This window comes from Phyllostomus discolor, chromosome 8 (genome assembly GCF_004126475.2).
Source record: "Phyllostomus discolor isolate MPI-MPIP mPhyDis1 chromosome 8, mPhyDis1.pri.v3, whole genome shotgun sequence".
Classification (NCBI taxonomy): domain Eukaryota; kingdom Metazoa; phylum Chordata; class Mammalia; order Chiroptera; family Phyllostomidae; genus Phyllostomus; species Phyllostomus discolor.
In genome coordinates this window covers 27,120,794-27,148,120 of record NC_040910.2, presented here as the reverse complement: position 1 = coordinate 27,148,120, position 27,327 = coordinate 27,120,794, and positions in this window count along the sequence as shown.

Sequence of the window (27,327 nt, the reverse complement as noted above, 5' to 3'; positions counted from 1 at the left end):
CAGTAAACTTCTACTTACAAATTAGGTAGTAGGCTGGACTGAGTCCACAATCTATGGTGTCTGACTTCTGCAGTAGAATAGTAGAATTTCTCTTTCTTATTGCTTCTGACCTTAAATCATTTCCTAAGACATGATAGGATGCCACATGTGTGTGTGTGTATGATATATATATAACTTGTATATAAAAGTTATAAGTTAAAACTTTTATAAAAGTTATAAATATATAACTTTTGTTATCATTTCAAATAGTTGAACGTTTGTACTTCCTACATCTTCCCAGTGTATTGTAGGTGTTTGTGGTCATCTGACCCACTTTCTTCCATTTTACAAATAGAAATGTTGGCCTAATGGCAGAGTTAAAAGAATTTTTTTTTTAAACCTATCTTCTATAATTATTTCTTCTACTTCAATTTTCTGTATAAAACTGTCACTTGGAAGACCAAAGCCATGTATGGGATCATGGAACTTTCAGTGAGGAGGGCCTTAGCAGGCATTTAGTATAAGTTCCTGTTTTGCAGATGAAGATATTAGGATAAAGAAAGTACGTGATTGCCCGAATCAATCTAGATAGAGAAAGCAAACCATAAATAAGCAACATTCTCAAGTGGAAGTCAAGTCATTATATATTTAGTAAAGTGTAAGGAGCATATCTTCTCCCCCATTTTAGCAATACAGGCTGCACACTCACATCTTTAAAAAGTACACCTCTAACAAACTCTCTAGAGCAGGGAATCTTTAGGTGACCTTTTCAGAGTACATAACAAATGAACTCTGATCTACGTGAGGTTGTGAACAATGGGGTCATGTGTTTTAGAAAAGTGAAGGTCAATCTAGTTCTGGTGTGTGTGTGTGTGTGTGTGTGTGTGTTTCCCCCATGAGCTTGTGGAGATGAGCAGAATGTGTGTGGAATGTAATCTCCAGAAGGGTACCCGAAGCTGGATGTGAGGTTGCTAGGCAATTTTCCCTATTGTTTTAAACAAACTGCACAGGGCTGGCAGCAGCTGTCAGAGTTCTTGGCTCGTAAGAATAACAGAGCTGAAAAACACAGAGAACAAAGGTCTTCCACAATAAATGGCAATAAATAACAGGAACTTTCTATGCCAGTAAATGCAGGCACTTGGATGTTAAAGCAATTAATAAGGTTAACAAATACTAGAGGTCACTTGAATTCTATTTGTTGTCAAATACATTTTGCCCCCAGAAACTTTAATTTAAATGGTAAGATAATCTGAAAAGAGAATGGTAGGCCATGATTTTAATAAATTCTTCTTTTAAAATCAACATTCTCGCTTATTTATTTTTATTTTATTCATGGGGAATTTTATCTTAAGGACAACAGTATATACCTTACTCAAAATAAATTTTAAGGACTTTAATAAAAAACACATTCTATGATTGATGTTAAAAACAATTTAGACAACTGTATTATCACCACATGACTCTTCCTTTTCACCCTTGCATTATGCCATCCCCATGTCCCTCCTCCCTTCCCTCTTCGTCATTAAGGTGGCTCATCATCCAAGGTTATACATGTAATGAAATTCAGTAGACCCCCCCCACACACATAGACACACAAAATCATATATAGCTGTTGAAATCTGAATAACCTCTATGTATTGTGTCATGATCAATTGCTCAGCTGTAACGCTGTGATACAGCTGTGGAGCGGACTGACATTGGAAAGGCCTTGGTGCATGAAACTTGTTAGTACATTACTTTGCACCCTTCTAGGAATCTAGAATTATTTCAAAATAAGAATATTTTAAAAACCAAACAGGTCCTTAATTTTTAATATTTAGAGAATAGGGATTTAGTTCTGAAACAATGAGTTATAGGGCTGTTGGTTTCAGTCCTATCACTGTGTAAATGGTTCTGTCCTGCAATTGATTTGTGCTTGAGCATTCATTTCAAAATAATCAGAATGGTGTAGCTCAGACATTTCCTGCTAATCAATTTCTTTGACATATTGCTAGGCTAAAAGGTCAGTTGCATAATTATTTTTTAAAAAAACTTGATGGAATCAACCCTTGGCAAATCCAAAATCAGGATCATTCTGAATAGAACAAAAGCACAAGTGTTTGTGCACATACACAAGTCTTTTCCAAACAGCATTCTTGGTTTTTGGAAATGTGAACGTGTGTGTGTGCAATTTAGCTTTTACTGTCGATATAAATACAGATTTATGGTAAGTTGCAAAGGTAGTACATAGAGTTTCCATGCATCCTTTACTCATTTCCCCCACCAGTAGTTACATCTTGTATAACTATAGCCAAAATCAGAAACAGGAATTTATGTGTTTGTATAGTTACATGCCACTTTAACACACATGGGGTAGGATAAAAAATAGGTTTACAGTTGTATAAATGGAAAATAATACAATAATTAATAAATAATAATATGAGAATTAACTGTTTCACATACTCACAACTGTAAACCTACTTTTGCCCCACATTTTATGTATAGATTCTTATAACCAGCCCCTCAATCAAGATCGAGAACTATTCCATCACCACAAGGAACTGCTGGTATCCACATTTTAGCAGTTCACATGGAGTGAAGAAGTTTCCCACCCTTGTAAGTCCCTTAATTTTCCAGTCTTAAATATTCCATTATATATATTGATATCTACATCAGATGATGTTACACTTTTGATTTTATCAAATGCTATTTAAAGTACTCAAGAAGAGAAGGAAAATAATTGTGTTTACATTTACTTTTTCCATTATTCTTTCTTCCTGATAGTATTTCCGCTGTATATAAAATTCAGGGCTGATCGTTCCTTCCTGGATTTGAACAATCCTGTGCCACTTTTTCTTTTGTGTCCGTGGTTTTCTGATAAAAAATACACACTCATTTGCATTATTTTTTCTCCTACAGACAAGTTATAGTTTCTTACTTGCTTTTTTTAAGGTTACTTTTTCTTTACTTTTCAACAGATTTATTATGATGTATTTTGGTGTAACTGTACCGTTATTTATGATAGTAACATCTAATTTACAATTATTCACAAAATCCAAACATATAGCAAGTAAAAGTCATTAAAATTGCTAAATTCAAAAAGCACGTGACATGTTACAAAACTCAGATTTTATCTGTTTCTTTTATTCTTAACCCTTTTGTTCCAATTTGTTTATAGGCATTCAGAAATTTAAGATAAAAGAAAGGTTGAAAAGAAAACTATTAGTCCTTTGTTACTAATAACACTATACATAATAGGTTTTCTGATAGTTCCAGTGTGCAGTTATTTTAATTTTTTATTTCAAAGCAATCAACCTGTCAGGTCAGGTCCTTGACTTCCTTGTTATCCTTGGTGGTGTCCTTGTATCACCACAGAAGAGCAGACAATTAATTCTGAAACATAATATTTATAAGCAGGAGCAACATTTTTTTTAATAAGCCTTATTCCACTGTCTCTCAGAGCTTAAATTTAAAGATCAAGTAAGCTTCTGAATCTGAGATTTTTTTTCCCTACAATATGAAGAACTGTCATGCAAATTATAACAGGAAAACTTGGTTTTAAAGTCTATTTGAATAACTCATGCTTGAATGGTTGAAGGATAATCTGAAAAGGTGGGAGTGAAGTGTATTGTTTGGATAAAAAAAATGCAAGTTATATGAAGGGAGAAACCCCCCAAAATGGAATTATCTTCTGGAAGGCGGGCCCCTTGTGGTACAGGCTCCCCCAGTTAGGTGAGTGTTCTAGGAACCCATCTGTATCAGTGTACCAGTTAGTGTTGTTGTGAGAGGCTGCATTCAGCTTTAGAGAATTTTTTTTGAAGACTCTTTCACGTTTGCCCATTTAAGGATGGGTGCTTTACGAATGCACCTGCCCACACTGCACTGAGTGCTGTGCAGTTTTTGACCAAAGACAGCATGACCCCCATGCCCCACCCTCCCTATTCACCTGATATGGTCTCAAGAGACTCTCTTTTGTCTTTCTGAATGAAAAAAGTCCTCAAAGGGAAACATTTTTGCCAATATGGATGAGGTGAAACAAAAAATGGCAGAAGCACTAAAAGACATTAAAATCAACCATTCAAAAACCATTTTGAGCAGTGGAAAAAAAATCTTGATGGGTGTATTACATCAAATGGAGAGTACTTTGAAGGTGATGGAAGTTTAAACATGTAAGAACAAATACACAATTTTTAATAAATAAATTGTTTTTTTTTCTTCTTGTAGAAAAAGCCTTACTATAAACTTAGAAGGTGTCTAAAACTGCTAGTTGTGTTATGAAGCCCATATTTAAAGCATAAATGGCCAACCCACAATGTTAAGTAGTCTGTAAGCAATACCTTAATCATCACATATTAGAAGGGTGCTTCCATTGATGATAAAGATGGGTACATTCTGGTACATCCTGGAATTTGGCAACAAAAGAAAATTTCAGTGGAAGTAAATATAATTTCATATATATCACTAGACTTTTACATAATGTCTGAATGTGTCACATGCTCTTCCAGGAATAATAGATTGTCTATCATCCTCATATCAAATCATGTATCAGAGTGTTAAGATAAAAATTTGAAGAGCTTTCCAAAATTTTATGGTCCAAGCACTTGAGTTCTGAGAAACTACTGTATACTAAATTTAAGGAACATAGTTTTCTTTTAAAACTTATGTGTCATATTTTACTAAATATTTTATTTCAGATGAATGTATTAGAATCTTGTTGTTTTTTTTTATATCTCCATCACATTTGCCTCAAGGTGAGGCTTGACAGGAAAGCATAATGAGAGATAAATGCTCTGTGCTAAGCATTGTCTTAAGTATATTATGAGCAATAAATCATTTAATCCTCTAAATTGACTTGTGAGTTATTTTATCATACTCAGTAAAAAGATGAGGAAATTGATATAAAAGATTCTAACAGCTAATGGGGCAATTTTAAACCCACATTTCTGAATCCAGAGCCTGTGTTTTTAACCACCAAATTAAAGAAAAACAAAGGAATACAGGCATTGTAATTAGGAAGAACTGGTGAAAAACTCTACCACTTACCAGTTGTACAAACTTGGCAACTGAAACAGTTAATGTCCATATCTTTAAAATGGGAATGAACATTTTTACTTTGAAAATTTTTGTAAAGATTAAAGACAAGTAAAAACTTCCAGCACTCCCTAAGAGGACAAAAGTAGTAGCTGTTATTATTATGTGATATTGTTTTCTTTGTAAATACACAAAACTGAATTTTGTTTGAGTATTTTCCTCCTTCTATGGATTGATTAATATTTTTTAATGCAGTGAGACGTACGCTTTCTCTCCAATATAAGTTAATGCGTCTTCTCTCTCTTTATGTGTTTCTATCTAATTCCACGGTTATTTTGAAAAGTCTTATATTATCTCTCCAAGAGCCTGATAGTTGACATTTGTAGGTCATACTTGATCAAAATCTCTCCAAAACAAACCCTCAATTCTTGCCGTCTTAAATGACCTGAAACATGTGATGCTCATTCATCACTGTATAACTTTGTCCCTGTTTTTTCCCTCTGTTTGTAATGCGTTTATCTAGTGTCTTCTCCACCTATTCAAGTATCCAAACCTAAACGTTTCGTTGAAATCCTGCCCATTCAACAAAGACTTCCTATCTATTTTATTTGACAATATAACACTATCCTCTTGTAAAGACCAACAGAAGGTCTCTTAAGCCCCATTACGAAGAACAATTGTGTTTCCTCTAAGTATCTGGTTTGCTTTTAATTTATTTATACTGTCAATTACATAAGAGTATTTTGTGTCTGTGTTTACCTGCTTCTCAGAAACACTGGCCCCAAATGTGTGGTCCATTTTAGCAGCTAGAAAACAATTCAAAGCATGCTGATTACTCCTTGAAATTTATATATCAATTAATTTCCTTGTATTTTCCCCTCCAGCCATCACATAAATGTGACCTTAATTTTTGCAAGTGTTGAAATCTAAAGAGTCAATAGAATTTTATCTCACCAAAATAGTAACCCTACAAAGGAAATGCTTGGAAAATCATTGGAAAATACAGAAAATAATGTAAAACAAATTTAAAATTACCTGTAAATAATCATCCAAAATAACTACTTTATTTCTTGGACCTATTTACATTATAGTTTTCTATAATATAAACAATGAATCTTGTGGTGGTGACTATTTTCACAGGTTTCAAATATGCTAACATATAATTTCATTTCATATTAAAAATAATATTTTATGAGTATGTTTGTGTCATTAAACATATTTGAAAACATGATATTTAAATATCTCATCATTTAACTGAAGGATTTCCATATAGTGGGATATTTATGTTATGCTTAATGTTAAACACATCACTGCTATAACAAACAGTTTTGTGTTGAGTTTCTTGATTGCTAAATCTTTAACTTTACATTATTAATGTAAATTAAAGGAAGTAAAAGTCTCAATTTATAAGCTGCACATATTTCTAAAATTATTAATACTTGTCAAATTTATCTTCCCACAATTCCTCTATTCATTTGACAATTGTGGGAATTGTGATTCTTTTTAAATTTATACTATATACATTTCTTTTATTTTTTAAATTAATTTAATCTTTATTATGTTTTTTTCCATTACCATTTAGTCCTCTTATACCTCCCCTCTCCCCAGCAGTGGCACCACTGTTGTCTATGACCATGAGCCATTTTTTTTTCTTTTTGCTCAATATACATTTCTATAATTCACCATAACACCTTTGGGACAAAATGTATGAGTAAATAAATGAATTAATAAATAAATGGATATATTTTTAACCAAAATTAATCTTTTCTTAAAATTATATATAAATGATATAACTATTACAGTATTACAAAGCTTCTTCTTGTGTTCCATTTTATTCTTCTCTTAGCATTAATATTTTATATTTTGAAATAGGTTGAAGAACTTGCTTTTAGAAGACACTGTGTATGATATTTCTTCTAAATCTCTGTTTTTATATTTGTGGAAATACATTTACAAGTCATAGTATATTTATTGCTTGACAATTAAACCAAAAAACAAATATAAAAAAAAAACAACCCAAGAACCTTAAACAAGAAGTAGTTTTAAGTATTGTGGTGAAAATAAAAATAACCACAATCTCTCTGGTCCTTTCAAGGTATCTTTAAGACAGCTAAAAATAATATTTTCCCATTTTGTTCTTATATAAAAATGTTAGTGAGTGACAGCATCACATATATTCTTCCCCAAATTTTGTTTATAATAACACCTGATGCATCACACTTCAAGACATTGAATCCTTAGTGTTTGTAAACAACATGACAATTAGATTACTCAGTTGTCAGAACTCAAAAGTCTGGGGCACACAGATGTATATTCTGAAAGCATTTTACTCAACCAAGAAAAATGCACAGAGAATGATTGAAGAGTCAAACAGCACGACTGTTTGGAACAGAATGAACCTGACATTGTGTCATGCCAAACCAACAGTATTGATAGGATTACTTTGTGGTAAAGTGAACAAGCTTACTAGACTTGATCACACTGAGAGCCCTGATTATGATCTCTAAATATTTCTTTTCCACTTTTAAGAGCTAGGACCCCTCAGAACGAAGATCTGAATGAGCTTCACATACCCGAGAACAAAAGAAGCTTTCAAAGCTACTAAGATCATGTCTAAAATACACAACAGCCAACTGGAAGAGGATACTACTGGCCACAGAGGGTATTTTGGTGCATCGACAAGATTAAAAACTGTGATAGAGAGAAATACATCAAAACAGAATTAAGATACAGCTCCCTGTAGTTTCCTAAATATATTATTATCCCACACCCATCCACTTTGCTTTTTCTAAAATTGATTGTTCTCTGATGTCATTACCCTAACTATTCTATATGCTCTAGATGTTTTTGTACATGTTCACTACAATTTGGAGGGTTTGAAGAATCAGTAAAGACAGCACATGTGTTCAATCTCCCACATTTAACCATATGCAGCCTCAGAATTACTTTAAACTTAAAAAAAATGCACAGATACACCCAAAATCTGCTTTGCCAGACCAAAATGGTGTCAAAATTAGGTTTGGCTTTTTTTGCAAAAAGGTGATCTTTCTGTCATGTACCAGCCTCATTCTTTTCTTTCTCATGTACTTATTTTAAATTTCTAATGTGAATAGAAAGAATTTGACTATATTCTAGGGAATAGTTTTCTGACTGATTTTTATCTGCAAGGAGAGTTATGTCACTGTAAGTGTTTTCTCTTCTTATGGAAGAAGCTGAGCAATAGTTTCTCTTAGAACTTCTCAGGTACTATACCATGCAGAGAAAATTAGACTGCATGTCCATCACATTCTTCAGAACGTTTTAATTATGTATGATCTGAAGACAAATTCATCCACATTAATAATACAAATTATAACCTCAGTAGAAGGTATTCACCATGTGGGGCAAAAATAAAAGGAAACATTCTTAGTGTAGAAGAAAGGCGTTGGAGAATAGTAAAGAAAAGACTGAACCTGGGTTCTAGTACTGGCTCTGTTTTAACTGCAATTTTATTGAAGTATTTAACTTTGTAAATATATCTCTTTATGTGTAAAATTGCATTATTGGAAAAACAATGTAACAACTTTCTGATTTTCTGTGATTTCTTATGGCTAAAACAAACTATTCTACATACTGATTGTATGTCAAAATTTTATATCCTTGGAATGGAAGAATGTTACTTGGAAAAGGAAAAATTGTAAAGCATTTGCAAGTTTTAGTATGGATTTTTAACACAAAACTTGTGTTGTAAAATGTCAAGTTTAATGGTGCAAAAGTAGAACATTATCTTTTGCAAAAGGAATTCTATTTCTTCTAAAGTTTACTCCATAAGACCAAATGTACTTGTAATAGCAGGTTATTCAAATATCTAGCACTTACATAAATCTCCTAACTCTACAAGTATTTCTTAAAATTTATTCTGCTTAACTCTCACCTGAAAATTTATAAAAATGCAAATTTCTATACCCCACCCAGAGATTATGAGTCAGTAGGCTGGGTTAAGGGTATGTTATCTAAACTGATATTGAACAAATGGAAAATTCTTAATGTAAGTCTCAGGAATTACCCTTTGAAAATAATAGCTAAATGCCTTCTTTGGAATTCTTTCCATAATAATATTTTCTGATAACTAAAATTATTTTGAATTTATACATGTAAAAGGAGAATGATATCTCTTATATAATCTAACCCCGAACCTCTTACTTGTATTTAAAAAATAAGTTCACATTGCATTGATGCGAAGAGAAAATTCAAGTTTAAAATATGTTTAAATGGCCTGATCATACAACATTTACTCTAGTTTGCATATCAGCCAATGGTAGGAAAACCTGGCTTTGTCACATAATTCAAAATACCCATAGGAGAAAAATAAACCAAATTCATGAGCAAATACAAGGATTCTTGGTACAAACATCAGAAAGCAATAGCAAAAAGAAACAACAAAAGCATAAACTCTACTTTTGCATGACTGAATGATTCAGAATTTAAGACGTCTGGATTTAACTATCCAGGATCAAATATATATATTTGTTTTGATTCTGGAAATATATATATATATATATATATATATATATATAGTAGAATATTACTATATTCTACTATCTGGTAATAGCAGAATAACATTTTAATGTAGATCTTTATCTATAATTTGGTGTGGGATTACATTTCCACTGTAAAAGCATCTGATATATATCAATGTAAACATATATTAATGTAAACATATATCAGATGCTTTTACAGTGAAAATGTAATCCCACACCTTCATATTATAAAGATCTACATTAAAATTTTATTCTACTATTATTATTATTACTAAAATGTAACATATAAAGCCTAATTGCTTTTCCTTTTGGATTTCTCAAAGGCAGACAATTTTTTAAGGGAAATTCTAATGCTAAATAGAAAAAGCATACTACCAAAACAAGATGTGCTGAATGGAATGGGAGAAGAAACTATTTGGCTTTCTTAGCTAAAATAATGTTCAAAAAATGGGAATTAGTTTGAGATTTTCATAGCTTTCTTATAATTGTTAGAAAAAATTGATCTTACTATGAGCCACAAAGTAAATATCAACAAGTTACAAAAATTTTAAATCATCCAATTTACATTCTAAGACAGTGGAATAAATTACAAATGATTAACAGAACAAGAATACAAAGCACAAAGATAAAAGTTACAACTATTAAATAGCCAGCTTTCCGAAAATTGAAAACATTCTTAAATAACTCACTAAAAATTAGACAAAAAATAAATTGGAAAAAGTTTAAACTGTATTATAAGACAATAAAACATTTAACTAGTCTCAAAATCAATGAACTAAGCTTCCAACTAAATAAGATAGAAAGAGAAAATAAAATTAAACCCAAATAAAAGAAAGAAATAGTAAAGAGAACAAACATACAGTAAATCATCAAAAAGGATAAAATTTTTTTCTTTGATAAATTTGTCAAATTTATCAAATTAACAGACCCTTGGTTAATTAAGGAGGAAAGAGGTTCTTCCTGTAGCAAGAACAGGAAAGAGGACATTGTTATGATCTTACCAACATAAAGTAAGATAGGAAGTGGGTATTCTGAACAAATTATGTCCAATCAATCTGGCTATTTGGATGAAATAAATAAATTTATTTAAAAATATAATTTACCAAAACTGACAGAAAAAGAAATAGAAAATTTGATTTATTCAGTATCTTTAGTATGTATCAAAACATTAAATGCATTACAGAAAACATTCCTAATAAAGGAACCAGATTAAGTTGGCTTCAATAATGAATTCCACTTCATGTTTATGGAAAAAATAGCCTATCTTACACAAAATCTTTTAGAAAATATAACAAAAGAAAATATATACCAAGATTTTTAGGTCAGTATAGTCTTGACATACAACATTTACAAAATCATTACAAAAAAGAAAACTTACAATTAAATTCTTGCCACAGCAAGGATAAAAAGTTTTAAACTTACTCTTAACCAAATTTGACCCTTATATAAAAGAAACAATAAAAATTCTCTCCCACTGCTAAGAGTTAATTGGATACATTCATATTAGAAATTGCCATTAATATCTACTGTAAGTACCAGATATCTTATGACTCTAGCTGCCACTCACAGGCCCATCCCCAAAAACAATGCACCGAGAGAGTTGAGATTCTGAGGAACAGTGCTGTTCTGCATACTGTACATCTGCACCTTCCCATAGCATCCAAGGACTGTATAGGTTTTGTCACACTAGTGATGAGCTATTTTATCTTCTACCTATAATCTAGATATAATTACTTTTATTCCAATGTAATTAGAAAAGTAGCTAAAATTGAAACTGACCGAGCTAGAGCAGACAATCTAGGCTATTTTTAAGAGCATTTTCTCGTAAACTGAAGAACATCAGGCTTGTTATTCATTTACTAGCATTCAAGTACATTCTCGTTACATGTGACAGGAATTTCTCTGGCTCAGTGTTTCGGGGGTTTCTGTGGTCCCAAAATTGCATGTTGCAGTAATTCATAAGTGGTGGTGGTATTGACAGGAAAGTACTAACAGAACGTTTTGAAACACTGAAATGTTGAGATGTTCACCTGTGTAAACTATTTTTGTTGCCAATTATTGTTTTTTATGCTTACCATCCTAAGAATGGTCATGATTAATTTGGCCCTGCATTTCTGTCCTCTAAAAACAGAGCTTTAACTCAGTTAGGCCAAATCATACTTCCACTGTATGGACGAGGACATGGACTCTCAGTAATCAGCGTAGCAAATGTCATCTCGAGAATCTCTGGCATAGCCATATCCGGTACACTTAAATTTACATTTCTGAACAATCCACACATATGACATGGATATTCCAATTTATCATCCATGTAGCAAGTGGTTTCAAAGCCAGTTTTAGTCATCACTGGGTTCAGATGTTAGCCCAGAACTTTACTAACTATAGGAATTCGTGCAATCTGTTTAACCTCTCCAATCCCCAGCCCCCTTGTTGGTAACTGAAAACTGATAATGTTGTAGAAATATATAAACAAGTTTATATATATAATGTGCTTAGTTTATGTGCACGGTGCTTTTGTTTCAGATAAATTTATTTATATTTTACTATAAACTTTGTTTTGATTGTACATGAGTTTGGAGATATCTAGGATTAAGGATTAGATCAACTAAGAAGTAACAATTTGCAAATGAACATTCTCATAGAATATATGCATATATAATTAGTGTTATAACTTTTCAAGATACAACGCATTCCTCATTTTGTTCAAGAGAAATGACCCTAACCAGTACTGAACAGAGTTAGTTCCTTATAATTCTTCTGTTAAATAAATAAGCATTGGAATGATTGTATATGATGACGAAGACAACAAAAAACAAAAACACCGTATAATGTAAATTAGATCCCTAGAGCAATGCAATTGCTATGCAGTATTATGAGTAATACTTTGGGTTAAGGTAACAGGTTTTTATTTCCTTTTCAAACTATAAGTGCATTGGAGTGAGTAAATCTTTTAAACTAAAAATTGTTTTGGCCAATTCCACATTCACTTTAGACTCACCAAGTGAATACTTAGACAATACTTTATAATGTCTGCATTTTTCTTGGTTAATATTACATACTAACAAAACATTTTCATATTTAGAGTTAACTCATTAAGAGTGAAAATCTAACCAAAATTAAAATTGAGAGATTACTGAATAAGAGAGTAAAATAGAACACGCAATTTCTTTGTTCTCGATCAGCAGCCAAACTTTGGGAGGGTGTGCTCTTGCTACAGTGTTTGAAAAAACATGCCAGAATGCCAAGATCAATTGCCAAAAAAAGAAAGCAAATAATAATACCAAACATCAAAAGCTACTTTTCACAGTTCTACTCCGAAATAGAGGATTATAAAAACATCGCTTGTTATAGTCATAACAAAACCCAGGAGTTTTGTGTCAAGGCAGGAATCATTCGGAGCCTTTTTAAATTCCAGCTCAAATGGGACCCCTGATTAAAACATTAAAAAGAAAAAAGGAATATGTTTGAGGTACCAGGATTAAGGATAATTGCAGGTGAAAATCCCACATTTGAACCATAATTCAACAAACACATTTATTATACTAGCTTCAAGGTGTTATTCTTGTGTGGTTTTTAGATAGTATAACATTTAGCTTAGTCTTTCTTAAGTACGCATCTCTGAATTTAGAATATGAGTAAAAGCATTGTTTTCAATATTCACTGACTTCCATTTTCTGCTCAGAGTGGTCCAGAGAAAAGGTGTGGGTTTCATTAGCAGCTCCACAGATTACCTGTTAGATTTCTAAACCAAAATAATTCATTCATTTGAGAAATAGACTTTTAAAAAATTATAATTTAGAATTAAAAAATACTAGCCCTTGCCATTATGTATGTTGTGAGAATTAGGTTAGAAATAGAGTGTGGGCCTAAGTGTCTCATCAAAAGTACATTTTCATGAAATGTATGGTATTATGTTATTAATGGTATAGTAATTGTAAAATTTGGCCCTAGAAGTAAGGTCCATATGTTACAGATAGTTTCTCTTCTGTGATTTTCGAAACTAATGAATGAAAACAATTATCTCAGAAGGCTATAGTTTTCTTCAGGAAAAGCCCATTAGATCATTTGCCAATTAATACTTTGGATTGTGATGAGATTATTTATAATTTTTTACTTTCAATAAGGAACATGGTACAACACAGTAATTTCAGGATGAAAATTCCTTTTTAGAATGTTTAGTTTTAGTTTTAAGTAGCAATCATCTATATGTTTTCTTATGTCACTCAAGGCAAACTGAAGAAAATTCAAATAAAGTATATTTTCTTACTCGCCACAATCATAACTCATATTTGCATGAGATAAAGTTTTACATTTTTATCAATATCTGAGATGTTTAAGACTCAGTTATAACTATATATTAAACGTGAATTTTTGCTTATTAGTTTTACCCAAGGCCAATTAGTAGGTATTTCTGATGTCATTTATAATTCAGCAGCTTAATCCTGATAAGTTAGGAGCTATTTCTAATTAGAGATCTATTATTTAGTTGTCATATGATATATTTTATTAAGTACCCATTATTTGATGGGCATAGTGTTAGCTGTGCAGAATATGTAAGTGAATACAACCTGCTTTGCGCCTGACACGAGGGCCCAGTCTCCCGCAGGAGAGCAGTCAGTCAGCATTTGTGTCTTGCGCTGTGCTGTGCTGCCTGTGCATGAGTGGCACCATGAGAAACCGAAGGGGACATGGCTAGCTCAGGCTTGGAAAAAAAAAAAAGAGAAGGCTTTTGAGAAGTAATTTCTGTGCTGTTTTAAGTAGGACAGAAGGCATTTAGCCAGTACGAACTAGAAAGAAATGTTAACATAGTTTTTGTGAGGCAGCTATTTTGATACATCGTTTGAGCATAGTGACTTTTATATACTCTGGAGTCCAGACTCTAAACTTGTACCCATTTTTATTACCAAGAAATTTTCCAAAAACAGACGCTCACCCAAACCCTCACTACATACGCCATACTTTAACTCACCCCATTTGTGACCCTGAAGTCTGGGTTAGAAACAGTGGATGAAGGGAGGCCTGTACCAGACCGAGGTCAATGTCAGAGGGAGGCAGGGGAATGGGCTGAGGGCAGATGGTGTGCTACCCCCTTGTGACCAACTGTGAATGACCCCGCCTTACATTGAGGGGGGGGGGTCTGGCACAAATGATGCCCCTGTCTCTCACAAAATCTTTTGTTGCAAAACCATAAGCATGTAATTCCGTAACATAACACTATCACACTCTTGCATGCCATATGACATTTTAGGTGAAATGTTTAAGTTAAAAATAGAAATTATTGCACCCATAGTATTACCCTCCCAGTCACACTCAAGCGGGCCTCACTTCTGCCGCACTCTGTGTTTACTTCGTATTTATGGAAAAGGCCATTTGTCTTCCTGAGCAAAGTCTGCTCATCTTTGAAAATTCACTTACATTTTAATATGATTCTGAAATTCTCTGTTTCTTTCTTTATTCACAATGACCAATACTTCCAACTAGTAAATAGAGTTGACTACATCATAAGCAGCCTTGAATTTCTACATCTTTCTAGAAGTGATTTCCAGTATTTGTCGTGGTCCCTGATCATTCCTCTCATGTGCACTCTTCACTACTAAGGCTGCTAAGGGAGGTCAGTGTTGAATGCAGGACTTGAAAAAAAACAGAAAAAGAGATTTGTATATTCAAATGTTTCTTATGAAATTTCAAAATATGAATCTCATTGAATGCCTTGATTTTGAAAATTATTGATTTTTCATTATTAGCCACAGGATATAGAATATACAAAAGATAATGTAAGAAAAGCCCTTTCCACATAAGATAAAATACTCCCTGGGAGATTTCATTTTATGTTGTTCTAAAGTTTTTATTGTTTATGCTATTCCAGTTGTCCCAATTTTCCCCCCTTCACCGCACCCCACTCAGCCCGCCCCCATTTCCATAGACAGTCCACACACTGTTGCCCACGTCCAGGGGTCCTTCATATGTGTGCTTTGATAATCTCCTCATTTCTTTCAATCAGTCCCTACCTCCCCCAACCCCTTCCACAGGGGTAGATTTTAATAAAATAAAACAAGGTTTAAGGTGCTGCTTTGTTCCCCAACATAAGCCTTAGCATCTCCAGTACCTAGGCTTTGGCCAAAAGAAGAGCAATAGTAACCAGAGACTGAGGGGAAATGCAAGAGCAGAGGGACCTGTGTACCTCTCCTCTTTTGGGGCTTTGAGAAGAGGTCACCATGTGGTATCCTTCATGACCATACGGGGTGGCCCTATTAAAGTAGAAGCAGTGACATTGTGTCGTAGGCAGAGAAAGAACCTGGATTCATGCTTGCCATCCCCATTTCTTGGTCATAGCATACAAGAGACTTAGTCATTTCTGGAATTCCAATGATCAATACAGCCATGTGAGAGCTGGTGACTAGGATAAACCTGTGGTCTGAAGGAAGGGGATATGGAGTGTGAATACTGTAACCATTGCATGACTATAGATTTTGTGTGAATGCTAGGCCATGCCCAAAGGCCAAGAGGGATTAAGTACAAAGACTAGCTAAGACCTAGAGGACAGTATTCAGGTAAGAGAAATTATTCCTCTCTCTGTCCTGTTGTTGGATGTTTCTAGCTATGCCAAGAGGCCACCAAAGTAAAACAGAAGGAAAAGAGGGAAAGGCAGAGTATTGAATTGACTGGAATTTATATCTACTTCTAAGTGATACACAGGTCAAATCATTCATGATCAATTATATTTCATAATAAGAAAGTAAAGAGATGTATTTCTGTCCCTCAAAATATAAAAATAGTCATAGAATACATTTATGTTTGTTAGTCACTGATTCTAACCACTTTCAATGCAAAAACCCATATTTTTCTCTAAACAACTCTTTGAGGTATGTACTATTTTTATCACCAATTTAAAAATGAGCAAACTTAAAGAGAGCTCATACACGTAATTGCCATGTGTACTGCACTTCACAATGGGAATATTTTCCATCTGCTTAATTTTCCACACATTTTTCACTTCTTATTCTCTATTTCCACTCTTTATAGCATATACCTCTGTTGATAATAACAATTATATTTCTTGCATGTCTTATTTTTAGCTTAGCCACTTGGAATCTTTCGGCTTTTATGTTCCTTCCCTTGGCAACGCTGTTCTCTCATGCTCCATATATTTCTTACTTGGAATTCTGTGTTATCAGGAAGGCTGAGCTAGTAAAAGTTTTCATGCTACAGATCTCATATTCAAATAGTGAATTTGTGCTGCTAGACTTTCACAGGATATTCATAACAATTCACAAAATTTGATAAAGTGGATCAAAGTGGGATAAATGATTCTTGAGTTCAAGGGCCAGAATGACAGAGTGTACGAACACAATATGGATTGGTTGAAGGATATGACTTACTGAATTACAGTATATGCAATATATGGACCACAGAAAATAAACTCATTCCCTTTACTGATTATGGATCAAAGCAAGTATAAAATTAACTTACCCAAATTATAATTTCAGCGGTGATATCCTGGCAAAGGATGAGAACATAGACTTGATGTCTGACAGATCTAAATCTGATAGCCCCTGGTCCACTAGTTTATCAGCTGTGTGACTTAGGGCAAGTTCCTTAACTCCTCGAGTCACAAATTTTGTATTGGAAAGTGAGAATCAAAATATCAATGTGCCATGTAGTTAGGGTAAGGTTTAGGTCAATGACAAAAGTAATCACTTAGCCCAGAAAAGAAAACTGAGTAATCAGTATCACTGTCATCCTCATTACCATCATCATCTTCACCACAATTACCTAATTATGCTGTTTTTCTTTTTAAAAAAAACTATTTATTGAGTACTTAGTGTGAACTAATTATTGTTTTAGGTGACTGGGACACATTAATGAACAAAACAGTAGCTGTCTTACTTGGTTCAGGCTGCTAATAACAAAGTAACAAACAGGATGGCTTATAAGTAACACAACTTTATTTCTCACAGTTCTGGAGGCTGGAATTATGAAATCTGGGTGCCAGCATTGTTAGGTAAGGGTTCCCTTCCTGGCTGCTGATTGCCTACCTCTCTCTGTGTCTTCACAGGGAGAAGGGCATTTTCTAGGTCTTCTGTCATGATGGCATTAATCCCATCTGTGAGGGCTCCACTGTAATGATCTAATCACCTTTCAAAGGCTCCACCTACTAATATCATGGCATTGGGTATTAGGATTGCAACATATGAACTCTGGTCGGGGGCACAAATATTCAGACAATAACAACAACTATGCTTTTGGCTCTCTGCATTCTACTGTATGAGGATATAGAAAAAATCACACAATTAAATATGTAAGTAAGTCATATGGTGCTTTACAAGCCATTATATGTCATAGAAAGCAGCAAAAAATAGCTATATCTTGACTATTGATTTCACAGAACCATGATATGTAATAGGTTACAATGAAAAATATAGTCCTCAATAGAAGGTAAGATTTGAGCAAATACTTAAGGGACATAAGACAACCAGTGAAAGTCATTTCAGGCAGAGGAAATGACCAGTGCAAATGCCCTGGGACAGGAGCACATGTAAAGTTGGAGGGACGACAAGGAGACCAGTGTGGATAGAGTGGAATGAGTTGCCCGGGAGGAAAGTGAATGAATTTAGAAAGTTAACTTGGAGAAAAAAATGTGTTGATACATGGAGGCTGTATAAGTGCTTTGGCTTTATTTTAAGGTGAGGGACCTCCTAAGATTCAGTGACTCAGCGCTTAAAACACTGTCAGCATGTGAAAAACTGATCTCTGTATCTCCTAGTAGTTATAAGATCTATATTTTTAACTCTGTAAATTTTATTGTTAACCGGGTGTCTTTGTTTTCCACATTTTTCAGTAAAAGACATTTTAAAAGGAATATTTAAAAATGAAGACTAACACAGAAGAAAAAATAAAAATTTCATGGAGGATTGACAAAAAAAGAATTTAATGTGATAATAGAGTTAAAATTCTGCATGTCACTTAATCTGTGCCCATGAATCTATTTCCAAATACACTTCTTAGCCATCAATATTTTTATTTCACTATTTAGTATACCTATACATCTCAGAGATTTTAAAAACATGTTCAAAAATATACTGGATGAGGCATAATATGTTAAACTAGTTGAACACAAATAAGTTAAAAATATAAATATATAGCTTTACCTTTTAAACACAGGTGGATTAAGGGTAGTGACTTGAAATGTTCAATATGCAAATAATCTTTTTTTCTCCTATTAAAAATTTATTTGATTTAGAACCATGTTGTCATAGACAGCCTGGATTTATGTCCAAGTAACAGGACTTCAGCTTGGAGCCACTCAGTTTTTTGTCCGGATTCCATGGAAACTGGGACTTGAACAATACCAAAATGAGGTTGTGCAAAATATAAATTGGGGGAAAGGGTCAGAATCCAGAGAATCTTCCAGAAGTACAGTGCAGAAACCACTTTAGCACATTTTCTACATTAATTCTCTTATATACTTTAAACTGTTTATTATAACCCAATAACTATTCAAGAGCTACGTGTAATCTCCATTCACACTATACCCTAGAGTATAGTATTACTGTACTCTACAGTATACTATAGTATTACAGTAAGGAGTATAGTATTTTAAAGTACAAATATTGCATGTTTTCTACTTCACAGACAAAAATTGCTCAACTTCCTTTAGCATTTAATTTAGACTGGGAGAGCTGCTGGAAGTTTGAGAGACCAGCTGGCCCTGCCCTTCACATTTAAAATAGAGATACTTAGAGAAACTAGAGGGCACACCCACAGTCTGGTGGCTAAATAAATGAAATTTTCCCTCAAGCTTTCAGACACACATTACATACATTCTGAGAAAGTTTTCTTTGCCCAAGGGTAAGTAATCAATTCTTATTTTAGTTAGAAGTGAACTGCTACAATCTTTGAAAGTATAATGCTGATTTTTATTATAAAACTACAATGGCATGATTGTGAAGAGAAACCTGAAGGATTAGAGAGGGAAGAATAAATATCTAAATGATTCATAGAAGAGTCCATTGGAAGTGGTTAAATCTGGTAACCAAACTGGAAATTCCTTGATGACTCAGGGCTTACTGCTCTTCTGTGTTTGACAAATGAGCAGAGAGCTGAAGGCTTGCCTCAGACAGGAAATCGGAACTTAGTGGGCAGTTTAGTAGGACAGGACAATTTTGTAAGAAAAAGGATAAAATAGTCCTCATGTCAGGAGACTGACATGAGATTTTTAGTTTCCAAGGAAAAGGCCATCTACTATGGAAACCGTGTTGCCATGGATGTGTCACTGTTGAGATGCAGGCCCAGAAAAGAGGCCAAGGAATTAGGTGTAAACAGAGAAATCCCACAGACAAGAACGAAGTATGATTGATTTTAACATGACTCAAATTATATAACAATTAAAATTATACTTCAATCATGATAAAATTCAAGCATAGTGGTTTTCAAGCAGAGCATGTGTCTTACATCAAAGATGTATGTGGTTTATTTGGTAGTGAAAATGATGGAGGAGGGTACTGTGGGCTTTTAGTGGACAAAATCCAGGGATGCTAAATAGCCTGCCATATGGTAAACACAAAGAATCATCTCATCCCAAATGCCACTGATAACTCATTAAGAAATAATGAAGCAATTCAAAAGATGTGTTGGAGAAGGCCTGGAATATTTCTTTTATGGGGGGCCACAGTTTTCTAATCTGAAATATGAATACAAGAGTTTTGCTCATTTCACACAGGTGTAATGGCAAGCCAGAAAACAATGAATTAGTCAACTAGGAGTTGTAGAATGTGGCAATACCATGAGGTGACAAAACAACTTGTGACTCCTGGTATCCTACCATTTTTCCCCAAATTAACTTCAAAAGTACAGAGGAATAAGTTTCACAGCACCCTGTTCCAAGTATCCTGTGACGGTGTTTAATAACTACAGTGTTTAAAGGGAGCAGCTTGAGGAGTTGAGTGGAAAGTTGTTACAAGAACAAGTATGAAACCAAAACAATGCCCAGATATCTCCATCTCCCTTCTGGAAACTAACCTGATCAAAGAAGATGCCTTCAACCAGTCAAAGACCCTTTGAACCATGCAGTTTAATTCCGCATTCTTATGGAGTGACTTGACTTGTTCTGTTTGCTTAAAGTATTGCTCTTAAAGTCAGGGTCAAATAATGAGGGCACTAACTGCCACACCACCTTCGGAAATGACACTGAACTGAAGGGGTTCATTTGCCTGCATGCATCAAAGTCCAATAAGATGCAAACAGAAGTTTGCAGCAAAGAAAGTAAAGGTTTATTTAAGGAAATGGTCCGGAAGCACAGACTTCCTGATGTCTCCCAAGCATAGACTCTATACAGGAAAAATCATTAATCCTGGCAACTACCTGAGTCCTTGTCACAAGCTGCACTGGCTAGTTGCAGTCAGGGTAGGAAGTAGTTGATCATTGTATCAGGTCCTGATGTCAGCCACGGTGTCATTTTGTCTAATTTCATGAGGGTGTGGTCTGTAGGGGTGCTCCACTTTCAGGAGTCTGAGGTTGAAACAGCTGAGGCCTAGATGTTATCTTTAGTTGGACTGAACTCTGTTTCTGTGGTCAACAGACCGGGGGCTTTGTTCCCAAGAGTGTTTGATGTTGACCAGAAGCTAATTGTCCTAAGTGCTTAATAATTAAGGGAGTGGAGTACAAGGAAGGAAGGAGGCAGGTGAGTCAGGTTGCTGCACAATTTCAGTTTGAATCAAAGGAAATAAAGGAGAAAAGGTCACGTTAAAGAAATGAGGTTTCTGTGCAGTTACAGAAACTTGTAGAATGACATAGCAAGCTTATTAATTTTCCAGTCTGTAAATTGTCTTAGCACAGTTGCCATCCCAAGATGATAACACAGGCGGGAGAAAGGGAGAGAGTAATATACACATTTTATATATTCAGAAGAGAGGAAGAGTATACTTTGCTTTGGTAATTAAAATCACTTTATTCCATTCTCATGTCATATGTTTTTAATTTTATGGTCTTTACTATGGTTCTGCAACTTTATTAATAAAAAGTATCAATTCCACAGGAAATATTTAGAGACATTTTATTATCCATAACCTCGCTGTCCATGTCAGTTTCTTATGATTCTACTCAGAAATTTTCAGAAAAAAAGTCTCTGCTACTTAAAATGTTATTCAAATGAAGGGAATAAAACTCCTTACTGCAGCAGCATACACTTTCACAATTTAACTTCTATTAAACCTACTGAAGGCCTTGGAATAAACCCAAAATAGATAACTTATAGATTCTATGAATAAATAATGATAGCATTATATAGCAATTTGCCAAGGTATTAAGCACCCACAGGTATTATATCAATTGTCCAAGCATATGCCTCCTGCTGGAGTGATCTGTTCATATTAAAGAAGTAATTTCACTTCATGAAGACAAGAGTATACATAATTTACTATAAATATGTTCTCAAGTATTCAAAGAAGGACAGACTTATTTCACACCATTGAGATATGTTGGCCAAATTTGTTTTAAAGTATTATCTTCATTGGGGTGTGTGTTAAACCACATTCCTAATTCCCCTGGAGCCTGTGATAAAGTTGGCAGCTGTCGTGTGCATGGGTATGTGTGTAACTGTGTCCAGGTAATTATTCTGATGCAGGCACAAGGTACAGAATGAAGAACCCTGCTATAGAATATTTTTAGGTCAGAGCATAATCTACACTAGTTATATCAACAAAGAAAATTTAATAAAAAGAATTATTAGATATGGAAATTATTAGGTATGGAAAATTGTAGGAAAAAAGGGAATACAATTACTAAGTTGTTCAGGGGTCCCCATGACCACCCCTAGATTTGCTGAAAGGACTCACAGGACTCAGCATATAATCATATTCATGGTCATGGTGTTTTACAGACATGGGATATGAAGCAAACTCAGCAAAAGGGGATGTGTAGGTGAAGTCTGCAGGAAACCACATTTGAGATCCTTTTCCAGTGGCATCACACAGAATGCTCTCAATCCCCTCAACAATGATTTGTGGCAACATATGTGAATTGCCATTTACCAAGGAATCTCATTAGACACTCAGTGCCCAAGGGTTCTACTGGGTGTGGTCACATAGGTACTCCCTGCCTATCACCTACCAAAATTCTAAACTCCCAGACAGAAAGCAGGTGCTTGATATGCACCAGTGTTTGCACAATTAATCATTCTTATCAGGGTATGGTGGGAACCTTCCCCAAATCAAAGTTCCCAGACACCAGCCAAGGGCCAATCTTGTAAGCAGGACTTTCCAGCGAGAGCAGATACAGTAATGCTATGTCAACTCTTTTCCACAGAATGTGCCAGAGATAGGGACTGCAGAAAAAGTCACCATCCCTACAGTTGGGGAAACAATGAAAAGAGGTTGGCATCATGAAAATTTTAAAACTGGAGAGAGTGACCCCATGGAGCAAAACCCAGACCTCTGAATAGGGTCTGGTGCTCTGCTGGCCTCAGTGTCCCTGAGTCAGGAGCAGGGATGTGTGGACCTGGAAGCCAAACAGAGGGCAGCGGTACCAAATGGATGACCTATCCTCTCTAAGGCAGCTTGGTGAACTGGTTCAGCAACGGATGAAAAAACATCAATCTGGAAAACCCTCTGATTCTGGAACAAACTGCCACTGCCAAGGAAAAGACAGAGTGGGACTATGCTAACAGCACAGGAAAGCAATAGTTAAGTAAGAAGAACCAGGTCTTTAGCTTTCTAGTTGCCATCTCTCTAGCGCCCTCTTTTGAAAGAACCTAATGGGAACGCAGGCAAAGGGAAAGGTGGTTTGTGTTTCCAGGCCCAGCATCACTAGTCTGGAGAGGTGGAATTGGAGCTCAGAATCAATAGCTTAGTAGCCAGCACAAGATTTTATAAATTTCACCAGGACGTTCTACCAAAACCTAACAGATTTATGTAATATAATTTATCCATTCTAGTTTTTATCTTTTGTACAGATTTTTATTTTAATTTTTGTTGTTGTTGGAGTATACTTATATCCATTTCCCCCCTATCATTCTCCCCTATCCTACCCAACCCCACCTCCCACCCTCAATCCTACCTGCCTTTGGCTTTATCCATGGGTCCTTTATAAATGTTCCTTGACAACCCTTCCCCTTTGTCCTCCATGGGCCCCTTCCCCCTGCCCTCTGGTCACAGTCAGTTTGTCCTTAATTTCCATGTCTCTGGTTCTATTTTGCTTGCTTGTTTGTTTTGTTGATTAGGTTCCACTTATAGGTGAGAACCTAATCATGTGGTATTTGCCTTTCACTATCTGGCTCACTTCACTTAGCATAATGCTCTCTAGTTCCATCCATGCTGTTGCAAAGGGTAGGAGCTCCTTTCTTTCTGTTGCATAGAATTCCATTGTGTAAATGTGCCATTGTTTTTTTTATCCACTCATTTACTGATGGGCACTTAGGCTGTTTCCAGTACTTGGCTATTATAAATTGTGCTGCTATGAACATTAGGGTGCATAAGTTCTTTTGAACTGGTGTTTCAGGATTTTTAGAGTATAATTCCAGAGGTGGAATTGCTGGGTCAAAAGGCAGTTCCATTTTTAGTTTTCTGGGGAAATTCCATACTGTTTCCACAGTGACTGGCCCAGTCTGCATTCCCACCAAGAGTGTGTTAGGGTTCTCTTTTCTCCACAACCTCTCCAACACTTGTTGTTTGTTGATTTGTTTATGATGGCCATTCTCAAAGGTGTGAAGTGATATCTCAGTGTAGTTTTAATTTGCATCTCTCTGATGGCTAGTGATACTGAGCATCCTCTCATCAGCCTCTGGGCCCTCTGTATGTCAGCCTTGGAGATGTGTCTATTCAGGTCCTTTGCCCATTTTTTAATTGAATTGTTTGTCTTCCTGGAGTAGAGTCATGCGAGTTCTTTATATATTTTGGAGATCAAACCCCTGCCGAGGTATCATTGGCAAATATATTTCCCCATACAGTTGGTTCCCTTTTCATTTTGTTGATGTTTCTTTTAGTCTTGCAGAAACTGTTTATTTTGGTGAAGCCTCATCTGTTGTTTCTTTCCTTTATGTCCCTTGCTCCAGGAGACATATCCATTCTAAAATTGAAGCCAGAAATATTTAAAATGATATACTGTAGCAATATGTGCAATGATAACACACACTACAGTGATATGTGAAAAGTAAGTGAACTGTGAAGAGTAAATATCTGTGAACGAAAACAGTGACCTGTTTGTATCAGGTGACTTCTAGACCACTTCCATGAGAAGTTGGTTGGGAAGGTCAAGAATGAAAATTATGCCACATTTTCCAGGATCGCAGGTACTGTCTCTCCCTCTGTGTGGTCTTCTCTTATATTGCTGAGAGGTAGGTTTGGGAGTCATGCATTGATCATGGCCACTTTCAGTGAAATTTTCTGCCTTTAATTACTTATCTGATATTGTTATGTTACTGAATATTGCAGGGTGACTTTCTTTTAGTAGAAAAATGCAACCTCTTCTTCTGCCCCTTGGGGTGCTATCATCTAAGTCATTTGACTCCTATTAATTTTATTCTCATTACTGCCACTTCCTATCTGAACCAAAAACAGCAACCTGGGTTGAATTCAGTGCAGGTAGCAGTGTGCAAAAAGACATAAAAATGATAAATATTATACATTGATCTCATATAGCATGAACCAGACATTGTCTCAAGTACTTACACATTATCAGTTACATCTAAAAAAATCCTAGGGTGAGGGTATTATTTTCCATTTTATAGACAGGAAAATCAACCTCGTCCATCTAAATCCAACATCTATGGTCTTTATAGTTGGCCTTTCTACACCCAACTATTTCCTTTCTTAAACTTTGTACTCTATCTGATATCATAAACAGAGCATTGGTTTAGCAGACCAAGTCCTTGCATAGGAGTTGTAATAGCTAATTTCTGCCTTCCTTTTATCTACAACTGACTGGACAGTCATTTGCTTCTCTTGAAATGTTAGCATAGATGACTTTTAAGGAAAATAATGATGTTTAATAGAAATAGTAAGAACCTTGCAATCAGACATATAAAATTTTAAATCCAAACATTACTCTTATTAGCTGAGTGAGTTTAGAAGATTTTTAGCCAATTTTCCCAACTGTAAAACTGAAATAACTACTCATTCAAAGAGATTACTCTGATTTAAAATTGTGCACATAAAAAGCTGACTATACTTCAACTAATTTGTAAAACAGATTCAGTTAAATTCTCTGTAAAGTTTTAATCGTATGCTCAAAATTTTCTGTCACTTTTAAAATTGATTTTGACTATTTGGAGAATAAATAGTTCTCTCTATTCCAATTGTAAATTAGAATTATAAATTTAAACACATTTTTAGATTCTTATTTTTCATTTCCTTTCTACCTCCTGCTTCCAATAGTGTGGCCATTAAAAATAAAATATAAATAAAAACAAACCACATCCATCATGTACTGTATTTTTGTTTAGTTTCACTGCTATTTCACCCATCCCATTTTTCATAAGGAGTTGGAATGTTTTATTTTTAAAGCCAACCCTCTAAGTCAAATCTAAAAATAATTCTGTGTAGTTGAACTTTCACTCACCTAAATTGCCTCTTTTTTTTCCTTTAAAGCAGCAGGGTCTTTTTTCTCCATTGCTACATGCGTTTTTCTGCATTGCTACATTGCTAAAGCTATATGGCTTTACTACTATATTTCAGAAAGCAATGGAAATATATACTGTGGAAACAGGAGAGTATTGTGAAACCCTAGTAAAGTGTGAGTTATTTCATAATTGAAAATTCAAAGGAGTTTTCATTATTAAAATAAACTACTTAGAATAATGTATATTTAATTGAATTAAGTATTTTTCCTGGACTAAGTAATCATTTCCTATTATTTACATATTATTTATTTTTATGTATGGCATTAGTTAGGTTTATCATGGATTGCTTCTCCTATTGAGACTCTATTTCCATGATTATGTCCCATAACCTGTTAATAATTATTTATTCATCACATAGTCAACAGTAATTTTACAAGCAAAGAAAAAATGAGCATGCAGTTAACACTTTACAGAATACTTATTGAATCAGATCACAAATTAATTAAATCAAGATGGCTTTTTCCAAAGAATGGATTTATCAAAGATGATTGTATACACTAATAATAAATGAACAATGAAGAGTTAAAAATCTACTGGTGTAGATGCATCATTCTGTATTAGAGATAAAATTAACAGGCATAAAATCAGTGTTATGCATCAGTATAATGGAAGCTAATGAAATCAAGTCCAAATATCAGTGACTAAGCAAACTAAAGATGACACAAAATCACATGTGTTTGGAGCAACCTCCAGAGAAAGTCTCCTCTATGCAGTGATTCAGAGATATAGGATCTCTTATCTTAAGACAGTGCTGCCCAAGCCTGAGGTCCCAGGATGCTGAGAGCTGGAACAGACAATAAGAACGCATGTTCTTACATGTCTTGGCCCAGAAACAGTGAGCATCACTTTTGCTCACATTTCATTGCCTAGAAGTAGTCAACAGTCTCACCTCCTTGAACATGAGCTGGGAAAGCTTAGATAAAAATTGACATTTTTTTCATCCTTATATAGCTTACTGTTCTGAGAAAGATCACCACCTACCAGTTCTCAAACAATGTAGCTCTCAGCCAATTTGTTGGTCTCACTCTCAAGGCAAGCCAAGGCCAATTGGCTTCATGTTTGGTCTGAGGATGCAAAAACACGCCAGGTCGAACTTGAACTACAAAGTTTCCACCCTCAGTACACTTGCATGGCTATTTCTGGTTTACGCCAAGTTTCAGACTTACAGAGACTTGGTAGGTGGTGGCCAAGTGTGCAGCTGCCACA